This window comes from Salvelinus namaycush, chromosome 5, assembly GCF_016432855.1.
Source record: "Salvelinus namaycush isolate Seneca chromosome 5, SaNama_1.0, whole genome shotgun sequence".
In the NCBI taxonomy this organism is placed as follows: Eukaryota; Metazoa; Chordata; class Actinopteri; order Salmoniformes; family Salmonidae; genus Salvelinus; species Salvelinus namaycush.
The window spans coordinates 38,539,649-38,561,927 of NC_052311.1; positions in this window are offsets into that span (position 1 = coordinate 38,539,649).

The following is a 22,279-nucleotide window of genomic DNA, read 5'->3' on the forward strand; positions in this document are numbered from 1 at the left end:
ATTCATATTCAAAACACAAAATTCTACATGTCTAACACCAACTTTTTAAAAACATTTTGTTAAGACACCGATTCCTCCTTGAAATTATAATTGCTATTAGAAATCAGAAAATTCAACAGCATTAAAGAAAGTGGGAGATGCTAAGCAATGGGAGTATTGAGAAACTCTTTAGGCATATTGTTTTGACCAAGTCGATTAGAGTTCTATTGAACAATATTAATTAAAGCAAATATATGTTATTAGAATGGTAAAATTGTCCAAATGCCATGGAATGTAAGCTACTGTACTTATTTATTTTTGTATTAGGCTACACCATGGCATTGCTAATAACTGTTGTCCAAATCAAATCAAATGTATTTATATAGCCCTTCTTACATCAGCTGATATCTCAAAGTGCTGTACAGAAACCCAGCCTAAAACCCAAAACAGCAAGCAATGCAGGTGTAGAAGCACGGTGGCTAGGAAAAACTCCCTAGAAAGGCCAAAACCTAGAAAGAAACCTAGAGAGGAACCAGGCTATGAGGGGTGGTCAGTCCTCTTCTGGCTGTGCCGGGTGGAGATTATAACAGAACATGGCCAAGATGTTCAAATGTTCATAAATGACCAGCATGGTCAAATAATAATAATCACAGTAGTTGTCGAGGGTGCAACAAGTCAGCACCTCAGGAGTAAATGTCAGTTGGCTTTTCATAGCTGATCATTACGAGTATCTCTACCGCTCCTGCTGTCTCTAGAGAGTTGAAAACAACAGGTCTGAGACAGGTAGCACGTCCGGTGAACAGGTCAGGGTTCCATAGCCGCAGGCAGAACAGTTGAAACACGGCCAGGTGGACTGGGGACAGCAAGGAGTCATCATGCCAGGTAGTCCTGAGGCATGGTCCTAGGGCCAGGTCCTCCGAGAGAGAGAATTAGAGAGAGCATACTTAAATTCACACAGGACACCGGATAAGACAGGAGAAGTACAGACTGACCCTAGCCCCCCGACACATACACTACTGCAGCATAAATACTGGAGGCTGAGACAGGAGGGGTCAGGAAACACTGTGGCCCCATCCGATGATATCCCCGGACAGGGCCAAACAGGCAGGATATAACCCCACCCACTTTGCCAAAGCACAGCCCCCACACCACTAGAGGGATATCTTCAACCACCAACTTACCATCCTGAGACAAGGCCGAGTGTAACCCACAAAGATCTCCGCCACGGCACAACCCAAGGGGGTGCCAACCCAGACAGGAAGATCACATCAGTGACTCAACCCACTCAATTGACGCACCCCTCCTAGGGACGGCATGGAAGAGCACCAGTAAGCCAGTGACTAAGCCCCTGTAATAGGGTTAGAGGCAGAGAATCCCAGTGGAGAGCGGGGAACCGGCCAGGCAGAGACAGCAAGGGCGGTTCGTTGCTCCAGAGCCTTTCCGTTCACCTTCACACTCCTGGGCCAGACTACACTCAATCATATGACCTACTGAAGAGATGAGTCTTCAGTAAAGACTTAAAGGTTGAGACCGAGTCTGCGTCTCTCACATGGGTAGGCAGACCCATTCCATAAAAATGGAGCTCTATAGGAGAAGGCCCTGCCTCCAACTGTTTGCTTAGAAATTCTAGGGACAATTAGGAGGCCTGGGTCTTGTGACCGTAGTGTACGTGTAGGTATGTACGGCAGGACAAAATCGGAAAGATAGGTAGGAGCAAGCCCATGTTATGCTTTGTAGGTTAGCAGTAAAACCTTGAAATCAGCCCTTGCCTTAACATGAAGCCAGTGTAGGGAGGCTAGCACTGGAGTAATATGATCAATTTTTTTGGTTCTAGTCAGGATTCTAGCAGCCGTATTTAGCACAAACTGAAGTTTATTTAGTGCTTTATCCGGGTAGCCAGAAAGTAGAGCAGTGCAGTAGTCTAACCTAGAAGTTAAGCATGAATACATTTTTCTGCATCATTTTTGGACAGAAAGTTTCTGATTTTTGCAATGTTACATAGATGGAAAAAAGCTGTCCTTGAAACAGTCTTGATATGTTCGTCAAAAGAGAGATCAGGGTCCAGAGTAACGCCGAGGTCATTCACAGTTTTATTTGAGACGACTACAACCATCAAGATTAATTGTCAGATTCAACTGTGTTGTATCGTGTGTGTTTGTTTGTCTGAGTTTTGATATGTACATTGTCCTTAGTTCTTATGGTTGTCTTATCCTATCATCATTTTAAAAAATCTGTTAATTTATGTATTAATTACAGGCATTTACCTTTCTCAATCTCGGAGTGGAAACGTTGTTTGCAGAGTTCACAACCTGCTACACTTGTGAGAAACATTGTCTTTTGTTTGGGGTGCTCCATATGAGCATGTGTCTGGTTTCTCTTTCCTGATAATGTTGAGGTAGTGTGTGCGCACCTGAACACGCATAGAAGTACCTGTCCTGCTGCACAGGAAATGTAGGGAAGTGTTTTTTATTTATTTTTTATATCCATTGCGAATTATAATATATTAACTATAGTTCCTCACAGTAAGCTATTTGAAAAAGGTTTTAAGCATGTTTTCAAAATGCATACTGCCTCCAGCTCACATTGTAAAGTGGTGGCTGATGCACTAATAGGTTGTTGCCTGCACTTGAATGTTGAATGGGAGGCGTGCTTCAATTACCAGTTTAGAGGAAACATTTTGTAGCTCTTTTTAGTTGCACTAAAACTGTTTTAAACATGCGATTTGCATTGGGATTTGTGGCGCAATGAATGGGCTTATAAAAGCCCATTTTACTCTAGCAGCAACCAGCTGAGGAGCTGCAGGAGAAATCCCGCTCAAAATATGCTCTGTATGCTGTGCGCGTATAATAGTTGTTGGATAAATAAGATGCATGATGACTAATGAATACACAGGCCAATTTAATTACACAAAATTATTCAAATTAGCCTATAGACCGATAAGCATGACAGTGAATTGTATTTCCATGAACTGGTGTTTCCACCAATGAATTAAAAAGTTATTTTTTTATATTTTTTTTGCCAATTGCCGGCTAACGGAAACCCTGTTGGTTAATGTACTCTGCTCTCTCCTCATCTTAGTCCACTAGCAGGGGGTAGGGTGGAGGGTGCGGAGACTGTGGACTCCATGCATGAGGATGGAAATATGGGATGCAGAGTGCTTGGGAGATGGGTGTGTGAAAATACTGACCATGCAAAAGGTGTGGGTTCAAGCTAGATTATGCTGATACCTGACAGCTGTCCAAGCCAGTGATCTTGTCTACTGTATGTAATCAGGAACTTCACTTCCACACACCACATTGGGTGGAGTCCTTACTTCTGCCTTTAGGACAGAGGATAAAAACACATTCTCATTGCTCATAGTGACCGAAGAACAGTGAGTTTCAAAGGTCCATTTGCACTAGCTTCCTGTTGAACAGTGCTCTAAAACAGGTGGAGAGATTTTTAAAAAGTTTTTCAGAGGAGAGGAGCGTTTTGGGCTCCTTGGGAAAGTGGGCCACAAGTCCCTGCGGTGAGTGGTGCTATTCTGGGGTAGGCGCGGTGATGACGTGTAGCCGACCCGGATTGAGAACAGACTCCCATCTTCTGTCCGTATCCGAGAGGGGGGGCTGAGGAGCGTGCTGATCGGAGAGATTCGCACGAGAGGGACTAGAGAGGCTGTAAGTCTGCCACTGCGCACCCAGCTCCAAGACACCTTTGGCGGGGGAGAGATCTGGCATAAAGACCCTTCTGGAGCAGTGAGTATGGCACTGGGTCCACCTGCTTTAGGCTCTGGTTCTGGACACCTGCAGTGCTTATCTTCTAGATGTGTCGTGCTAGATGCATGTCATAAGCTGAGAGTGTTGTCTTGGTGAAGTTTAAAGAACTGGGGATAACTATTTTTCCTCCACTTTATTGGTGGCTGTTTGTGCCCAAAACCCAAACAGCCCTGCAGTGAGAGGAGGTGGGCTGGGCTGCTATTAAAAGATCCCATAACCAAGCCAGCTGCTCCCGTTTCCGCTCTCATCTTAATTGAATCATTGCTAGTGGAGTGCGCCAGCCAGTGAGAGTGCACTCTACAAATTATTATACAGTAGTGACTCTAGCAACAACTAGTTTGTGATTCCTCCTGACCTGTGCTTTCTGACCTGTGCTTTGTGATGCCTGATCTTTGGTGACTGTGGAGGGGGGGATAGGTGTGTGTGTGATTGGGGGGGGGGGGGGGGTGCAGGCAATAGCAGGACTTAAAAGTACCCTCCGAGGAAGAGTTGTTGTAGGTTTAGTCTGTGTTGGTTGTAAAGAGTTGTTGTGGGTTTAGTCTATGCGTGTCGCCTCAGGTTGTTTGCTACGGCAAGCGAATCTTTCATATCAATCGGAGCTGATCAGAATGAGTTATAAGACGACCACTGACTCTATGTTCATCAGGATCGATTCAATCGGCTACTCACCACAGTGGAAATCATTACGATCTCTAATTAGTCAGGACTATCACTGACCAAGGTGTGTGCCAGGTCTCGCACCCTCCTGCTTGACAGTCAGTGTGAGGTGTTATGTGAGGTCAGGTGTTATCAGCTGTGGTCTGGACTGGAGACTGACATGTTATGATGTGTCAAAGGCAAGTGGAGTGTATATCTGGCATCGCTATGGTGGAAAGGTGAGTGATTGAAGTCTCTGGACTGTTTGACTTTGACACAGTGAGACTTGTGGTGGTGCAGAAAAGCATTGATTGAGCACAGCGGTTTCGCCCAGCAGTGAGACGGTTAAAAACTCAAAAGGGAACTAGGCCATGTACATCCCTTTTTCACAAGCACCATCCAGAGGGTGTGCTGTCAGCATGAGAGGGAGAGAGAGCGAGGGAGGGAGAGAGCACATTTCTTTGAATGCATCACTGCATGTCATTTGAAACAAAGGCTGAGCACAAAGATGAGGGCATGACGAGATGTATAAGATCACAAACACACACACACACACCTTTCTAAGATTGGGAAATGCTCGCCACTCTACTCCAGATTCTGCTGTGACTCACCAAGCAGTGGTACTAGGCAGGTCGGGAGTGTGAGAAACTTATCTGCTGCCTCTGTGGTGTGTGAGCGCTCGCACCTTGTCCAATAATTCAGTGACTACTTGTCTTTCAATGCTCAAAGTCCAGTACATTTAGCCCAGGCTCTGAACTCAAGGAAAGGATGGGGCTTATTTGGTGTCACTGCCACTTGTTCAGTTCGGTTTCATTCCTTTACCCTTTTAGCATTCTTTTGTGGTTGAAAAGCAAAGCTTTGTTCGCACACTCATAAAGCAAGAGAAACTCATAAGTGGTGACGATACTTCTGAAACAGAGCAATCAGTCATATTAAATGGTAGACTGATGATGGGAAGTGCGTGTGTGTTTGTGTGTGAGTGAGAGCAGTAGAACCCTGTGCATAGCTGAGTCCTAGATAGACTATTAGCCTAGGTAATGGCTGTGTGTGTGCGTGAGTGTGTCCATGCATTTATGATTGTGTGTGTGTAATAGAGCAGTAGAACCCTGTGCTTGGCTGTGTCCTGAACAGAATTATTAGGGCATTGATTGGACGGTGTGTATTTATAGCTCTGGTCAATGGGGCCTCTCAGGACAACAGCCATCACATTGTTTTAACTTCTTTAGGGTAGGGGGCACTATTTTCACCTCCGGGTGAAAAGCGTGTCCAAAGTAAACTGTCTGCTACTCAGGCCCAGAAGCTAGGATATGCATATAATTGGTAGATTTGGATAGAAAACACTCTAAAGTTTCCAAAACTGTTGTAATAATGTCTGTGAGTATATCAGAACTGATTTGGCAGGTGAAAACCTGAGAAAAATCCATCCAGGAAGTAGGATTTCTTTATTTTTGTAGTTTTCTATTCAATGCCATTACAGTATCCATTGACTTAGGACTCAAATTGCAGTTCCTACGCCTTCCACTAGATGTGAACAGTCTTTAGAAATTGTTTCACGCTTGTATTCTGAAAAATGAGGGAGTAAGACCAGTCTGAATGACTGGACCCTAAAGTGTCACAGAGCTTTTTCATGCGCAATCCCGAGAGCGCGCCTTTCTTGTTTACCTTTTATATTGACGACATTATTGTTCAGTTGAAATATTATAGATTATTTAGGCTAAAAACAACCTGAGGTTTGAATATAAACATCGTTTGACATGTTTCTATGAACTTTACGGATACAATTTATTTATTTTTTCTGCCTGTTGACTACGTTTGAGCCTGTGGATTACTGAAGATAACGTGTGAACAAAACGGAGGTTTTTGGATATAAAGAGAGACTTTATCAAACAAAACAAACATTTATTGAGTAAATGAATGTCTTCTGAGTTCAACCATATGAAGATCATCAAAGGTAAGTGATTAATTTTATCTCTATTTCTGACTTGTGTAACTCTTCTACTTGGCTGGTTACTGTTTGTAATGATTTGTCTGCTGGGCAATGTTCTCAAATAATCGCATGGTATGCTTTCCCGTAAAGCCTTTTTGAAATCTGACACCGTGGTTGGATTCACAAGAAGTTCATCTTTAAACCTATGTATAACACTTGTATGTTTTCTGAATTTTTATCATCAGTATTTCTATTTTTGAATTTGACGCTCTGCAATTTCACTGGATGTTGGTCAGGTGGGGCGCTACCGTCCCACGTACCCTAGAGAGATTTTAACAGGCTTTTGCCCATGTAGTCATGGGTTAATAACACGGTTCATTAAAGAATAGTGATAGTCATTTGTAGGGCTGGAAATTGCCAGGGACCTCACGATATGATATTATTACGATACTTAGGTGCCAATACAATATGTATTGTGATTCTCATGATTCTATATGTATTGCAATTCAATACTATGATTTTATTGCAATTCAATGTTACAAACATATTGCTCTCCATGTCTGCTGCAGAGACGAGAGCCATGAGAAGTTTTGATCAGTTGCTGAAAACAAATTGGCTCCCTATAAAAAAGAAGATTGAGAACAAGCTATGACGTTTTGGTGCAGGTAAAGCAACTAGCACAAAAATTATATTGTGATATTGTCAAAATGAGGTCTTGACGGATTTGTCCAAAATCATGTCAGAACTTTTCTGGCCTTGCGTTTATGGCAGTGTAAGTTGTTGTTAAATCATATATTAAGCATTAATCAGTTAAATTAGAGATTGAACTTGAACCCTGTAAGAATCCTGGATCTAGCTGTCGGACAGTTTTTTATATAGAGATCTCAAAAATGCAGTCTAAGTAACATTTTGTGTCTCCTTATGTTACAGGGTGAAAAAGGTTTTCATGAGCACACAAATCCAAAATGATGTATGCGATTACAAAATCAAATGCTTCTAACTGAAAGAGTCACCTTACCTTGTATTTGTATTTATTATAGATCCCCATTAGCTGCCAAGGCAACAGCTATTCTTCCTGGGGCCTGGCAAAATTAAGGCAGTTATACAATTTTAAAGACATTACAATACATTAATTACAGAATTCACAATACACTGTGTGCCCTCAGGCCCATACTCCACTACCACATATCTACAACGCAAAATCCATGTGTACGTGTGTGTATAGTGCGTATGTTACCGTGTGTGTGTGTATGCATGTGTCTGTGCCTATGTTTGTGTCATTTCACAGTCCCCGCTTTTCCATAAGGTGTATTTTTATCTGCTTTTTAAATCTGATTCTACTGCTTGCATCAGTTACCTGTTGTGGAATAGAGTTCCATGTAGTCATGGCTCTATGTAGTACTGTGTGCCTCCCATAGTCTGTTCTGCTGCATGTCTTGTGGGGTATGCATGGGTGTCTGTGTGATAGTATTTTAAACAGACAGCTGGGTACCTTCAGCTTGTCAACACCTCTTACAAAAACAAGTAATGAGGAAGTCAATCTCTCTTCCACTTTGAGCCATGAGAGATTGACATGCATGTCATTTAATGTTAGATCTCCGTGTACTTTTAAGGGACAGCCGTGCTGCCCTGTTCTGAGCCAACTGCAATTTTCCCAAGTCCCCCTTTGTGGCACCTGACCACATGACTGAACAGTAGTCCAGGTGCGACAAAACCAGGGCCTGTAGGACCTGCCTTGTTGATAGTGTTGTTAAGAAGACAGAGCAGTGCTTTATTATGGACAGACTTCTCCCCATTTTAGCTACTGTTCTATCAATACGTTTTGACCATGACAGTTTACAATCCAGGGTTACTCCAAGCAGTTTAGTCACCTCAACTTGCTCAATTTCAACATTTTTCATTACAAGATGCAGTTGAGGTTCAGGGTTTACTGAATGATTTGTCCCAAATACAATGCTTTTAGTTTTGGAAATATTTAGGAGTAACCTATTCCTTGCTACCCATTCCGAAACTACCAATAGCTCTTTGTTAAGTGTTGCAGTCATTTCAGTCACTCTAGTAGCTGACGTGTATAGTGTTGAGTCATCCGCATACATAGACACACTGGCCATACTCAAAGCCAGTGGCATGTCTTTAGTAAAGATGGAAAAAAGCAAGGGGCCTAAACAGCTACCCTGGGGAATTCCTGATTCTACCTGGATTATGTTTGAGAGGCTTCCATTAAAGAACACCCTCTGTGTTCTGTTAGACAAGTAACTCTTTATCCACATTATAGCAGGGGGTGAAAAGCCATAACACAAGTTTTTCTAGCAGCAGACTATGATTGATAATGTCAAAAGTCGCAGTGAAGTCTAACAAGACAGCCTCCACAATCATTTTATCATCATCAGCCAATCATCAGTCATTTGTGTAACTGCTGTGCTTGTTCCCTATATGCGTGCTGAAAGTCCTTTGTCAATTTGTTTACTGTGAAATAGCATTGTATCTTTTCCAGAAGTTTACTAAGGGTTGGTCACAGGCTGATTGGTTGGCTATTTGAGCCAGTAAGGGGGGGCTTTACTATTATTGGGTAGGGGAATGACTTTAGCTTCCCTCCAGGCCTGAGGGCACACACTTTCTAGTAGGATTAAATTGAAAATGTGGCAAATAGGAGTGGCAATATCGTCTGCTATTATTCTCAGTAATTTTCCATCCAGATTGTCAGACCACGTTGTCTTGTCATTGTTGACAGACAACAATAATTTCTTCTCCTCTTCCACACTGACTTTACGGAATTCAAAAGTACAATTATTGTCTTTCATAATTTGGTCAGATATACTTGGTTGTGTAGTTTCAGCATTTGTTTCTGGCATGTCATCCCTAAGTTTGTTTCTTGCCAATTAAAAAGTAATTAAAGTAGTTAGCAATATCAGTGGGTTTTGTGATAAATGAGCCATCTGATCAAATCAAACTTATTTATTTAGCCCTTCTTACATCAGCTGATATATCAAAGTGCTGTACAGAAACCCAGCCTAAAACCCCAAACAGCAAGCAATGCAGGTGTAGAAGGCTTGGAAAAACTCCCTAGAAAGGCCAAAACCTAGGAAGAAACCTAGAGAGGAACCAGGCTATGAGGACTGGCTGTGCCGGGTGGAGATTATTTAAAAAAACATGTCCAAGATGTTCATAAATGACCAGCATGGTCAAATAATAATAATCACAGTAGTTGTCGAGGGTGCAACAAGTCAGCACCTCAGGAGTAAATGTCAGTTGGCTTTTCATAGCTGATCATTACGAGTATCTCTACCGCTCCTGCTGTCTCTAGAGAGTTGAAAACAACAGGTCTGAGACAGGTAGCACGTCCGGTGAACAGGTCAGGGTTCCATAGCCGCAGGCAGAACAGTTGAAACACGGCCAGGTGGACTGGGGACAGCAAGGAGTCATCATGCCAGGTAGTCCTGAGGCATGGTCCTAGGGCCAGGTCCTCCGAGAGAGAGAAAGAAAGAGAGAATTAGAGAGAGCATACTTAAATTCACACAGGACACCGGATAAGACAGGAGAAGTACAGACTGACCCTAGCCCCCCGACACATACACTACTGCAGCATAAATACTGGAGGCTGAGACAGGAGGGGTCAGGAGACACTGTGGCCCCATCCGATGATACCCCCGGACAGGGCCAAACAGGCAGGATATAACCCCACCCACTTTGCCAAAGCACAGCCCCCACACCACTAGAGGGATATCTTCAACCACCAACTTACCATCCTGAGACAAGGCCGAGTATAGCCCACAAAGATCTCCGCCACGGCACCACCCAAGGGGGGTGCCAACCCAGACAGGAAGACCACGTCAGTGACTCAACCCACTCAAGTGACGCACCCCTCCTAGGGACGGCATGGAAGAGCACCAGTAAGCCAGTGACTCAGCCCCTGTAATAGGGTTAGAGGCAGAGAATCCCAGTGGAGAGAGGGGAACCGGCCAGGCAGAGACAGCAAGGGCGGTTCGTTGCTCCAGAGCCTTTCCGTTCACCTTCACACTCCTGGGCCAGACTACACTCAATCATATGACCTACTGAAGACCCATTCCATAAAAATGTAGCTCTATAGGAGAAGGCCCTGCCTCCAACTGTTTGCTTAGAAATTCTAGGGACAATTAGGAGGCCTGCGTCTTGTGACCGTAGTGTACGTGTAGGTATGTACGGCAGGACCAAATCGGAAAGATAGGTAGGAGCAAGCCCATGTAATGCTGTGTAGGTTAGCAGTAAAACCTTGAAATCAGCCCTTGTCTTAACAGGAAGCCAGTGTAGGGAGGCTAGCACTGGAGTAATATGATAAAAAAATGTGGTTCTAGTCAGGATTCTAACAGCCGTATTTAGCACTAACTGAAGTTTATTTAGTGCTTTATCCGGGTAGCCGGAAAGTAGAGCATTGCAGTAGTCTAACCTAGAAGTAACAAAAGCATGGATACATTTTTCTGCATCATTTTTGGACAGAACGTTTCTGATTTTTGCAATGTTACGTAGATGGAAAAAAGCTGTCCTTGAAACAGTCTTGATATGTTCGTCAAAAGAGAGATCAAGGTCCAGAGTAACGCTGAGGTCCTTCACAGTTTTATTTGAGACGACTGTACAACCATCAAGATTAATTGTCAGATTCAACAGAAGATCTCTTTGTTTCTTGGGACCTAGAACAAGCATCTCTGTTTTGTCCGAGTTTAAAAGTAAAACGTTTGCAGCCATCCACTTCCTTATGTCTGAAACACAGGTTTCTAGCGAGGGCAATTTTGGGGCTTCACCATGTTTCATTGAAATGTACAGCTGTGTGTCATCCGCATAGCAGTGAAGTTAACATTATGTTTTCAAATGACATCCCCAAGAGGTAAAATATATTGTGAAAACAATAGTGGTCCTAAAACGGAACCTTGAGGAACACCGAAATTTACAATTGATTTGTCAGAGGACAAACCATTCACAGAGACAAACTGATATCTTTCCGACAGATAAGATCTAAACCAGGCCGCAACACTTGTCCGTGTAGACCAATTTGGGTTTCCAATCTCTCCAAAATAATTGGGTGATGGATGGTATCAAAAGCAGCACTAAGGTCTAGGAGCACGAGGACAGATGCGGAACCTTGGTCTGACGCCATTAAAAGGTAATTTACAACCTTCACAAGTGCAGTCTCAGTGCTATGATGGGGTCTAAAACCAGACTGAAGCATTTCGTATACATTGTTTGTCTTCAGGAAGGCAGTGAGTTGCTGCGCAACAGCTTTTTCAAAAACAATTGAGAGGAATGGAAGATTCGATATAGGCCAATAGTTTTTATATTTTCTGGGTCAAGGTTTGGCTTTTTCAAGAGAGGCTTAATTACTGCCACTTTTAGTGAGTTTGGTACACATCCGGTGGATAGAGAGCCATTTATTATGTTCAACATAGGAGGGCCAAGCACAGGAAGCAGCTCTTTCAGTAGTTTAGTTGGAATAGGGTCCAGTATGCAGCTTGAAGGTTTAGAGGCCATGATTATTTTCATAATTGTGTCAAGAGATATAGTACTAAAACACTTGTCTCCGTTGATCCTAGGTCCTGGCAGAGTTGTGCAGACTCAGGACAACTGAGCTTTGGAGGACTACGCAGATTTAAAGAAGAGTCCGTAATTTGCTTTCTAATGATCATGATCTTTTCCTCAAAGAAGTTCATGAATTTATTACTGCTGAAGTGAAAGCCATCCTCTCTTGGGGAATGCTGCTTTTTAGTTAGCTTTGCGACAGTATCAAAAATACATTTTGGATTGTTCTTATTTTCCTCAATGAGGTTGGAAAAATAGGATGATCGAGCAGCAGTGAGGGCTCTTCGATACTGCACGGTACTGTCTTTCCAAGCTAGTCGGAAGACTTCCAGTTTGGTGTGGCGCCATTCCTGTTCCAATTTTCTGGAAGCTTGCTTCAGAGCTCGTGTATTATCTGTATACCAGGGAACTAGTGTTAGGGGTGCAACTGCATCTAGGGTATTGCGCATGGTTAAATTGAGTTCCTCAGTTAGGTGGTTAACTGATTTTTGTCCTCTGACGTCCTTGGGTAGGCAGAGGGAGTCTGGAAGGGCATCAAGGAATCTTTGGGTTGTCTGAGAATTTCTAGCACGACTTTTGATGCTCCTTGGTTGGGGTCTGAGCCGATTATTTGTTGCGATTGCAAACGTAATTAAAAGGTTGGTCCGATAGTCCAGGATTATGAGGAAAAACATTAAGATCTACAACATTTATTGCATGGGACAAAACTAGGTCCAGAGTATGACTGTGGCAGTGAGTAGGTCCAGAGACATGTTGGACAAAACCCACTGAGTCGATGATGGCTCCGAAATCCTTTTGGAGTGGGTCTGTGGACTTTTCCATGTGAATATTAAAGTCATCAAAAATTTGAATATTATCTGCTATGACTACAAGGTCCGATAGGAATTCAGGGAACTCGGTGAGGAACGCTGTATATGGCCCAGGAGGCCTGTAAACAGTAGCTATAAAAAGTGATTGAGTAGGCTGCATATGAGAACATGACTAGAAGCTCAAAAGACGAAAACGTCATTTTTTTTTGTAAATTGGAATTTGCTATCGTAAATGTTAGCAACACCTCCGCCTTTGCGGGATGCACGGGGGATATGGTCACTAGTGTAACCAGGAGGTGAGGCCTCATTTAACACAGTAAATTCATCAGGCTTAAGCCATGTTTCAGTCAGGCCAATCACATCAAGATTATGATCAGTGATTAGTTCATTGACTTTAACTGCCTTTGAAGTGAGGGATCTAACATTAAGTATCCCTATTTTGAGATGTGAGGTATCACAAGCTCTTTCAATAATGGCAGGAATGGAGGAGGTCTTTATTCTAGTGAGATTGCTAAGGCGAACACCGCCATGTTTAGTTTTGCCCAACCTAGGTCGTGGCACAGACACAGTCTCAATGGGGATAGCTGAGCTGACTACACTGACTGTGCTAGTGGCAGACTCCACTAAGCTGACAGGCTGGCTAACAGCCTGCTGCCTGGCCTGCACCCTATTTCATTGTGGCGCTAGGGGAGTTAGAGCCCTGTCTATGTTTGCAGATAAGATGAGAGCACCCCTCCAGCTAGGATGGAGTCTGTCACTCCTCAACAGGCCAGGCTTGGTCCTGTTTGTGGGTGAGTCCCAGAAAGAGGGCAAATTATCTACAAATTCTATCTTTTGGGAGGGGCAGAAAACAGTTTTCAACCAGCGATTGAGTTGTGAGACTGCTGTAGAGCTCATCACTCCCCCTAACTGGGAGGGGGCCAGAGACAATTACTCGATGCCGACACATCTTTCTAGCTGATTTACACGCTGAAGCTATGTTGTGCTTGGTGACCTATGACTGTTTCATCCGAACATTGTTGGTGCCGACGTGGATAACAATATCTCTCTACACTCGCCAGTTTTAGCTTTAGCCAGCACCATCTTCAGATTAGCCTTAACGTTGGTAGCCCTGCCCCCTGGTAAACAGTGTATGATCGCTGGATGATTCGTTTTAAGTCTAATACTGCGGGTAATGGAGTCGCCAATGACTAGGGTTTTCAATTTGTCAGAGCTAATGGTGGGAAGCTTCGGCGTCTCAGACCCCGTAACGGGAGGAGTAGAGACCAGAGAAGGCTCGACCTCTGACTTGCTGCTTAATGGGGAGAACCGATTGAAAGTTTCAGTCGGCTGAATGAGCGACACCGGTTGAGCATTCCTACAGCATTTCCCTCCAGAAGCCATGAGAAAGTTGTCCGGCTGCGGGGATCCTGCGAGGGGATTTATAGTAACGTTACTATCTGTACTTACTGGTGGCACAGACGCTGTTTCATCCTTTCCTACACTGAAATTAACCTTGGCTAACGATTGCATCTGAAGCTGGGCTTGCAGCCCAGCTATCCTCGCCGTAGAGCGATCGTTCTCCTGTATATTATGAGTACAGTGACTGCAATTAGAAGGCATCATGTTAATGTTACTACTCAGCTTCGGCTGTTGGAAGTCCTGACGAACCATGTCCAGATAAAGCGTCCGGAGTGAAAAAGTTGAATGAAAAAAAAGTTGAGTGAGGGACAAACTAAAAATATAAACGGTAATTAAAAAGTAAAAAATGTAAAGTTGTCAGGTAGCAAAGTAAGGTTGGCAACAAAACGCACAGCAGCATGTAAACAAGTCTGCAAGTTGTGACCGGAAATGATGCTATGTCAGATCTCCCTCTAATGAGAGAGTATTCTCTCATTATTCAATGAATGATGGAGCTGAGTTGGCTTTTTTCCCCAAAATGTAATTTAAAGTGCTCCAAAACTTTTTACCATGATTCTTTATATAATTTATCTTTGTTTCATGATTTCTTAATTTGCAGTATGTTTGCCAATCAGTTTGGCTTCCAGACTTATTTGCCATACCTTTTGCCTCATCCCTCTCAACCATACCATTTTTTAATTCCTCATCAGTCCAATGGAATTTAAGTTTTTACAGTCATTTTCTTAGTGGGTTCATGCTTATTAGTAACTGGAATATGCAATTTCATAAATGTGTCAAGTGCAGCGTCTGGTTGCTCCTCATTACACATCACAGACCAGCAAATATTCTTTACATCATCAACATATGAATCCCTACAAAACTTATTGTATGACCTCTTATACACTATATTAGTCCCAGCCTTTGGAACCTTGATTCTTAAAACCTAAACCAATACTGTCATTAACGTGGTTCTTCAATAATTATGCATATTACTTGTTGGATGTGCATTTGGTATCAAGCTGATTTAGTTACGCTGTGATATTTTCATACTCATCATCTTCATCTTCTGATCCAGGAAGGAATTTTCAGAATGACAGTCAAGTGACGAATAGCTGTTGTGATAGTGCAATGCAACAAACGTGCTGGAAAAAAGGTGTTTGCAAGGAATATCCAGAATATTTTGGTGTCTCATTCATTACGCTGGTGAAATCGTTGGATCTAATATCCCTAGCAAATTGATGTTGATCATCTGTTGTTGTCTGCTTGATTAACCGAGAATTTCATGTTTTCATATGTTATTGTGCCTCGGATTGGACACCAAGTCTATCGTGCTCAATTGTATAGGATAGACTATTGCGCAACACCCAACGCTAGTCCTATTAATTATTCTAGATATAATGACAACAAATTACATAGCCTAGTGGGCTTATTCACAATATGATTTGGTAATGAAATAACATTACATACATTTTTCTTTCCATGTTGCACCTGCAATTTGAAACAATACAATGGTGTCACGACTTCCGCCGAAGTTGGCTCCCCTGCCCTTTCGGGCGGTGCTCGGCGGTCGTCGTCACCGGCCTACTAGCCGCCACCGATCCCTTTTTCGTTGTCTGTTGGTTGTGTCTTATTAGTTTCACCTGTGTCCTGTTCTATGTGTTTGATGAACGTCCTTTTTTATAGTATGTGTCCCCGCCCTTGTTTTGTGCGGGATTGTTTCGTGTTACGTGTGTTGTTAAGGTAGAGGTGTTTATGTTCTGGACCTGCACCCTGTGTTTTGGGTGGTCCAATTTATTTAACCGCGCCCTGTGTTTGGGCTTGTGGGTTTTTGTGTGCCATATTAAAGTGCACTTTTTTCCCTGTGGAGCTCTCTGCGCCTGATTCCTTCCTCACCCGCCTAGTCCCTCGTGACAAATGGGCCAGAAGTAGCCTACTTGAATTTGGAGCTCAGAAATTCAGTACTTTAATTTTTCCTGAATTTGGTGCTTGAAATGTCCTTGTAATTTTTGTAGCCAATTTATGTTCCCCTGCTCCTTTATAATTATCCGTGAATTCATTTTTGATCGATTTTGGTGATAAATGTGGCCACTTTCGTTTGTTTCCATTCAAATCCTTCCATTAAAAGGAACCTGTTTTTTTGGTCACGTTCTCATTATAAAAACAGCGATGGTGAGATTAATGCTACCTCTATTCATGGCTTCATTATATGTGCCTCCGTCGGCCACATAGGCAGCAGAAAAATCACGATGCATGCATCCAATCTATTTGTCAGGTAAGGTCCACATTATTGTCACAGATTTTGAAATGTAATAATAATTCAAATATCAATGCATTGGCAAGGCCCAAAAATGTATTATTCTTAAAGTGGTAATGGCCTACTTTTTATTTAAAAAATTATATATACATAATTTTTGGTGGGGGGGGGTCAATATTAGGCCCTGTGTGTACAATTTATATCAAATATACAATTACACAACATTGACGTCCTTGAAAATTACAATTAAGTGCATGAAAATTTCCCTGAAAGTCCTTGAATTTGACTTGCCAATGTCTGTGTGAACCCCGCTTAAAGGATGTATAGTCCTATGTTGTTGTATAGGTGGAGGAGTTATGTACCAATCTGCATATTCACTTTTATTCCTCTAAGTACACATGTGGAAATGCATGAAAATATATATATATATTTTTTTTTTTACCATTTAGAAATATTTATCCCAGTGTCACACATTGGCCCCATTATTAATAGAAAGACCCTTACCCCGGTATACAGTATATTTCAACGCCACTGTTTATACAGAAACGGTTGGACGGTATGAAAATCTGGATACCGCCCAACCCTAGAATGAGTCCTACATTCACCTGTGATGCAGAAAAACAAACTGCACAGCTATTGAGCGCTAGCCCTGCAATGTCCGTTTTTTTTACCGGATTTACAAAAATGACACTTGGATCTAATGTATTCATAGTTAATAAAGTACTTATAGAATACCTGTTTTAAACCATGAAGAACTGCATGAAGAACCTGTTTCAAGGACATATTGGCAGGTTGTTTCTTGATAGCACACAGCTTGTTGGACTCTCAGGCGAAGCAGCGCTGGCTCCCTCGTAGATCAGTAGATTATCTTTTTATAGAATGCTTCAACAGAGCAGACTGATTCAGGGTCAAACCTTTACATTGTTACATACCATAATTACAATCCAAACACCAACATACATTACTGGGATGGAGCATCATTCTTATGTGTCTCTGCCATGAGGTTAATTTTTGTTAACCACTGTACCTGTAACTTTGTGCCTTAGCATAAGTAAAACTTTAGCCCAAAAATTCTCAACTATAAGCAAGTCACAACTATTTCATGGTGGGAGGTTGCAGGAAGTTATCTGATGGTAGTAATATAAGGCCACTGAGTGGGCAGCAAGTTAGGTTGTGTTGTAAGACAGAACGGTTGTAACTATTACTGTCCCTACACCTTTTTCATTACGTTCTCCTTTTACCTCTCGCTCTCACTCACTCATTCACTCACTCTCACACACCACACACAAAGACTTTACGCCTAACGTGGTCCCTGCAAATTCATTTTTGGTACCCTCCCCCAGATTTGTGCCTCGACACAATCCTGTCTCTGAGCTCTACGGACAATTCCTTCGACCCCATGGCTTGGTTTTTGCTCTGACATGCACTGTCAACTGTGGGACCTTATAAAGACAGGTGTGTGTGTGCCTTTCCAAATCATGTCCAATCAATTGAATTCACCACAGGTGGACTCCAATAAAGTTGTAGAAACATCTCAAGGATGAATGGAAACAGGATGCACCTGAACTTAATTTTGAGTCTCATAGCAAAGGGTGTCAATACTTCTGTAATTTATTTTTTATTTTTATACATTTGCAAACATTTCTAAAAACCTGTTTTCGCTTTGTCATTATGAGGTATTGTGTATAGATTGAGGGGGGAAACTATTTCATACATTTTAGAATAAGGCTGTAAACAAAATGTGGAAAAGTCAAGGGGTCTGAGTACTTTCCAAAGGCACTGTACCTTAAATAATATTTCCCCTAATGTTATTACTCTACCCCTTTCTCTTACCTCCTGTTGCGTCATTCCTTCCTCACTTTCAACAGTTAAGCTAAAGGAAATAATTTTTGTTGTTCTTATGTTCATCATTCTAATGACATGCTTGAATAATATAGTACTAGAGTTAGATGCAGATGGCTTTCACTTCCCGTCACAAAGATTGAATGGTTATGGGTCTGAATAAATAACTGCTATAGCCTACCGCCATCACGTGTTCCCTCCTCTTTCAAACTACCCATCAGTTCTGTTGACTGTTGGATTTAACATTCAGCAAACAAGAGCTTGCGTCCCTCTTCAAATAGTCTATTCGTATAAAAAAAAATCAAAAAATATAAAATGTCCTGCAGGCTATTCTAGTCTAGCTTTTCCTGACTGGGACTCCAAGACCTAAGGAGCTTTTTTTAACGGGAGGCCAGCAGAGCACAGGTGCGTGCGTATTGCAAAAGAGACAGTGGCTATAAGTTAGAAGCTTATTATGAATAACCCATCATTCATTAGCTAAATATAAGGCTAATACTGCATTAAATGTATTACCTGAAAGAGGTAGGCTAGGATGTCTTGAACAGGATGATCTATTTTGATGCAATTTGAATGGAATTGATGGAGAGTCTGCTCACGCATGCTCTGATTTAAAGCAACGATATTTGAGTGATAGGCTTTTTTTAAACTCCAGCTGCAATAAAAAAAATCTTTACAATTCAAAAATATGCTTACCCCCGAAAGCCAGGTGGAAATGTGTAAATTAGACGTGCATTCGGACCTTATATTACTGTAGCAATATGCTATGCTGCAGCAAATGTAAGCATACCTGTCACAAGTGAAAAAGTTACCATGATGAGATGATAGGTCCATACCGAAATGGTCTGTCCACACCATGAGCGTTTCTGATTGATCATGCAGAAAGAAGGCCGTAGAGAATCCAGGTTTCGACATTGCATATTAACAGTTCACGTCATGCTGTTAAAATAAATAATTTATTATAATTTATCGGTTTCTCGCAGTTATTTAACCCAGGAAAAGGGAGTGGTTTTGTGTGGTTAATCTTGGTAACCGGGTTCCCGCCATTCAACCCTAACCTTCACCGACACTTTTTCACCTCTCCCTTGACCCTTCACCATCTCTCCCTTGACACACACACACACCATTCCTGTGCTCATCCTTCATTCTCCCTGTTAAAGGTCCCTGTTACAGCAGATCTGCTCGAGTTGGCGAAATGTGCTCACGCTCTGTTCCCAGGATTTAATATTGTCCTCTTGGCTATGACACTGTCACCCCGAGCTGCAGCTAGAGTCAGTGTGCGTGTGTGTGTTTCAGTCAAGATGGACTGTAAATGAGCATGTCTTTTGGCTCTCTTTAATATTTAGTTACCACACACCACAATGTGTTTATTGCAAATAGTTAATAAAAACAATCTTAGAATTTAGATTTGGGTGTAAATCTGAAGAGGAAAAATGCAGTTTTCAAACAGTCGTTAAGACAGTGTGTGTTTGGGTGTCATAACGATGCCATTACCCTTCTCCTCACTCTAAATCCTCTAAATATTTAAGTGTTGTTTTATGTGGAATGTCACTTGAGTTTATCGATCCCCATTAAAACTGGTTAAATGCTCTCCCCTCCCAGCTGTGTGTAACTGACTGTGTGTTTTGCTCTCTCTGGACAGAGGGACTGAGCCGAGAGGGCAAATCCAGGGAGGCCTGAAACCTCTCCCCACAGACCTACTGCTGCTGAAGACCACCACCTCCCAACACCAATGACCTTCTACAGTGTACATCTCTTCAGTTTTTACATAAATACTACTCATGAAAGTTGACCTTTTTGCCATTTACCTCTGCAGGCTAATAAATAAAAATGTTGCCGCTTCTTTTTCAGGAACCGTTGACTGTTGCGCCTCAGACCTTGTAATGGAAAATCGTGGTAAGTTTAGCTTCTTGTTCATTGTGGTTTGTGTAGTAGTGCAACATAGACCTGGGTGTGTTTATGGGGCAGATTGATTTTGCTGCTACTCAGCGCACAGCAGACAGCTATGGCGCCCTCTGTAGGCTAATGAGACAAGCTCCCTCCCTTTCTTGTTAGAACCAGTCTGTGTGTTGAGCTTCAGTTCCATCTGCCTGCTGAAGAGGCCTGGCCCAGTCTGTTTTCCAGGTCGACAGGTTCTGGGCTCATGCGGATTGGCCCAGCTCTCTGTCTCTCCCGCTCTCTGGAAGCCAGCCCATTTTGGAGGCTTTATGTGGGGCAGTGAGAAAATGCCGTACAACTACAGACTCCATCTTTAGAAGCAGAGAAAGAAAGGGAAGAGGAAAAGGGTCATACCTAGTCAGTTGTAAAACTGAAATTTGTCTTCTGCATTTAACCCAAATGGAGGGCTGCCTTAATAGACATCCACTTCATCGGTGCCTGGGGAAGGACAGACTGTTTTACCTTGTCGGCTCTAGGATTCTTTAGCTGTGCTTGATTGAGCTTGCCTGGCACAATGGAACCAATAGAATAGTCCCCAAAGTGACAGCTTTGCAAACCTCGCCCACCTGGCACTCCAGACAGGCTCAATCAAACGCTCAAAGTATTTGAGGGGAAACAACTATTTAAACCCAGGAGCATGTTCAGAATAGAACTTTCAGATACTGTAGGAATGTATTGTGTAGAACCGATATGATTGTCTGTCAGATCATGCCAGCTCGATTCACTCTATTCCTATATGCGATGTCCAGAACGTTTCACATCACTGAATACACCCCACGTCCGTTCAGTGCCCTGTGTTGTCATGTTGCATGTGACCCCAGGTAGTGGGTTTAAACATGCCCTTTGTTCTAACCAAAACAGCCTGGCTGGCTAGCCTTCCTCCTCTTCTGCCGATCTCTCTCTCCACCCTCTCCTATGAGAAGGAGTCGTTTGTGTTGGTCCCTTCACACTCCTTTCTCCCTCTGTCTCTGTATCTTGCCCAAACAGTTTGCCCCTCTCCTTGGCAAGCATAGGTTCAAAGGCATGCTAATCCCTCGGAGCCTGTTCAGATTCCGACAAGGAACCAGGCCCAGGATGGACAGAAAACAGCAGCCAGCCAGCCAGCCAGCCAACCAGCCAGCGTTGAAAATTGAGAAGTAGGGTCGTTCCACCTCAAAAAGCACAAGAAAGAGGATTTCGACACCCACCGTTTCAAATTGTTCTGAAATCTTTTCTGATCAGATTAGCATTCCTTCAACATTATTTTGTCAAAATATAATTTGATCTCTGAGACAATAAGCTGATTGATTGTACCCGAATTGTCCATTTTAAATTAGAGGATTCATATAATATTCAATAAAAATATAGTACGTAACATTCAATTTGGACCCCAACAAAAAATCTTACAATGAGTAAGATTCCAACGATTCCAAGATTCCAGTTTTCTATGTTTGACAAGTATACTGAACAAAAATATAAACGCAATAATTTCAATGATTTTATTGAGTAAAATCATTGAAATTGTTGCATTTATAAGGAAATCAGTCAATTGAAATAAATAAATTAGGCCCTAATCTATGAATTTCACATGACTGGGTAGGGGTGCAGCCATGGGTGGGCCTGGGAGGGCATAGGCCCACACACTGGGGAGCCACGCCCAGCCAATCAGAATGAGTTTTTCCTCACAAAAGGGCTTTATTACAGACAGAAATACGCCTCAGTTTCATCAGCTGTCCGGGTGGCTGGTCTCAGACGATCCCATAGGTATAGAAGCTGAATGTGGAGGTCTTGGGCTGGCGTGGTTAGACTTGGTTTGCGGTTTTGAGGGCGGTTGGACGTACTGCCAAATTCTCTAAAATGACCTCGGCTTATTGTAGAGAAATTAACATTACATTCTCTGGCATTGTTACCGGCCTCAGTCTGTAGCTGAGGTGGCCTGTAATAGTAAAAAGAATGGACACAAGTTTACATCTACAAAGTTCTGGTGTTTTATTTATTCTAAAGAATGTTTTTTTCTCATTTTCAATTGTCTATTTTCTTGTTCGCACTTTTAAAACATTCACATCAAACAAGTGCACACTTTAAATTACACAGCATAAATGCACTTTACCTAAATCAGAATTTAAAAAAATTCCACTAATAACCCTGTCTTACTGTATGATTGCACATGAAAACCACAATGTATTTTACATTCATACAATATAAACACTTTTATATATGAAGACAAAAATAACTG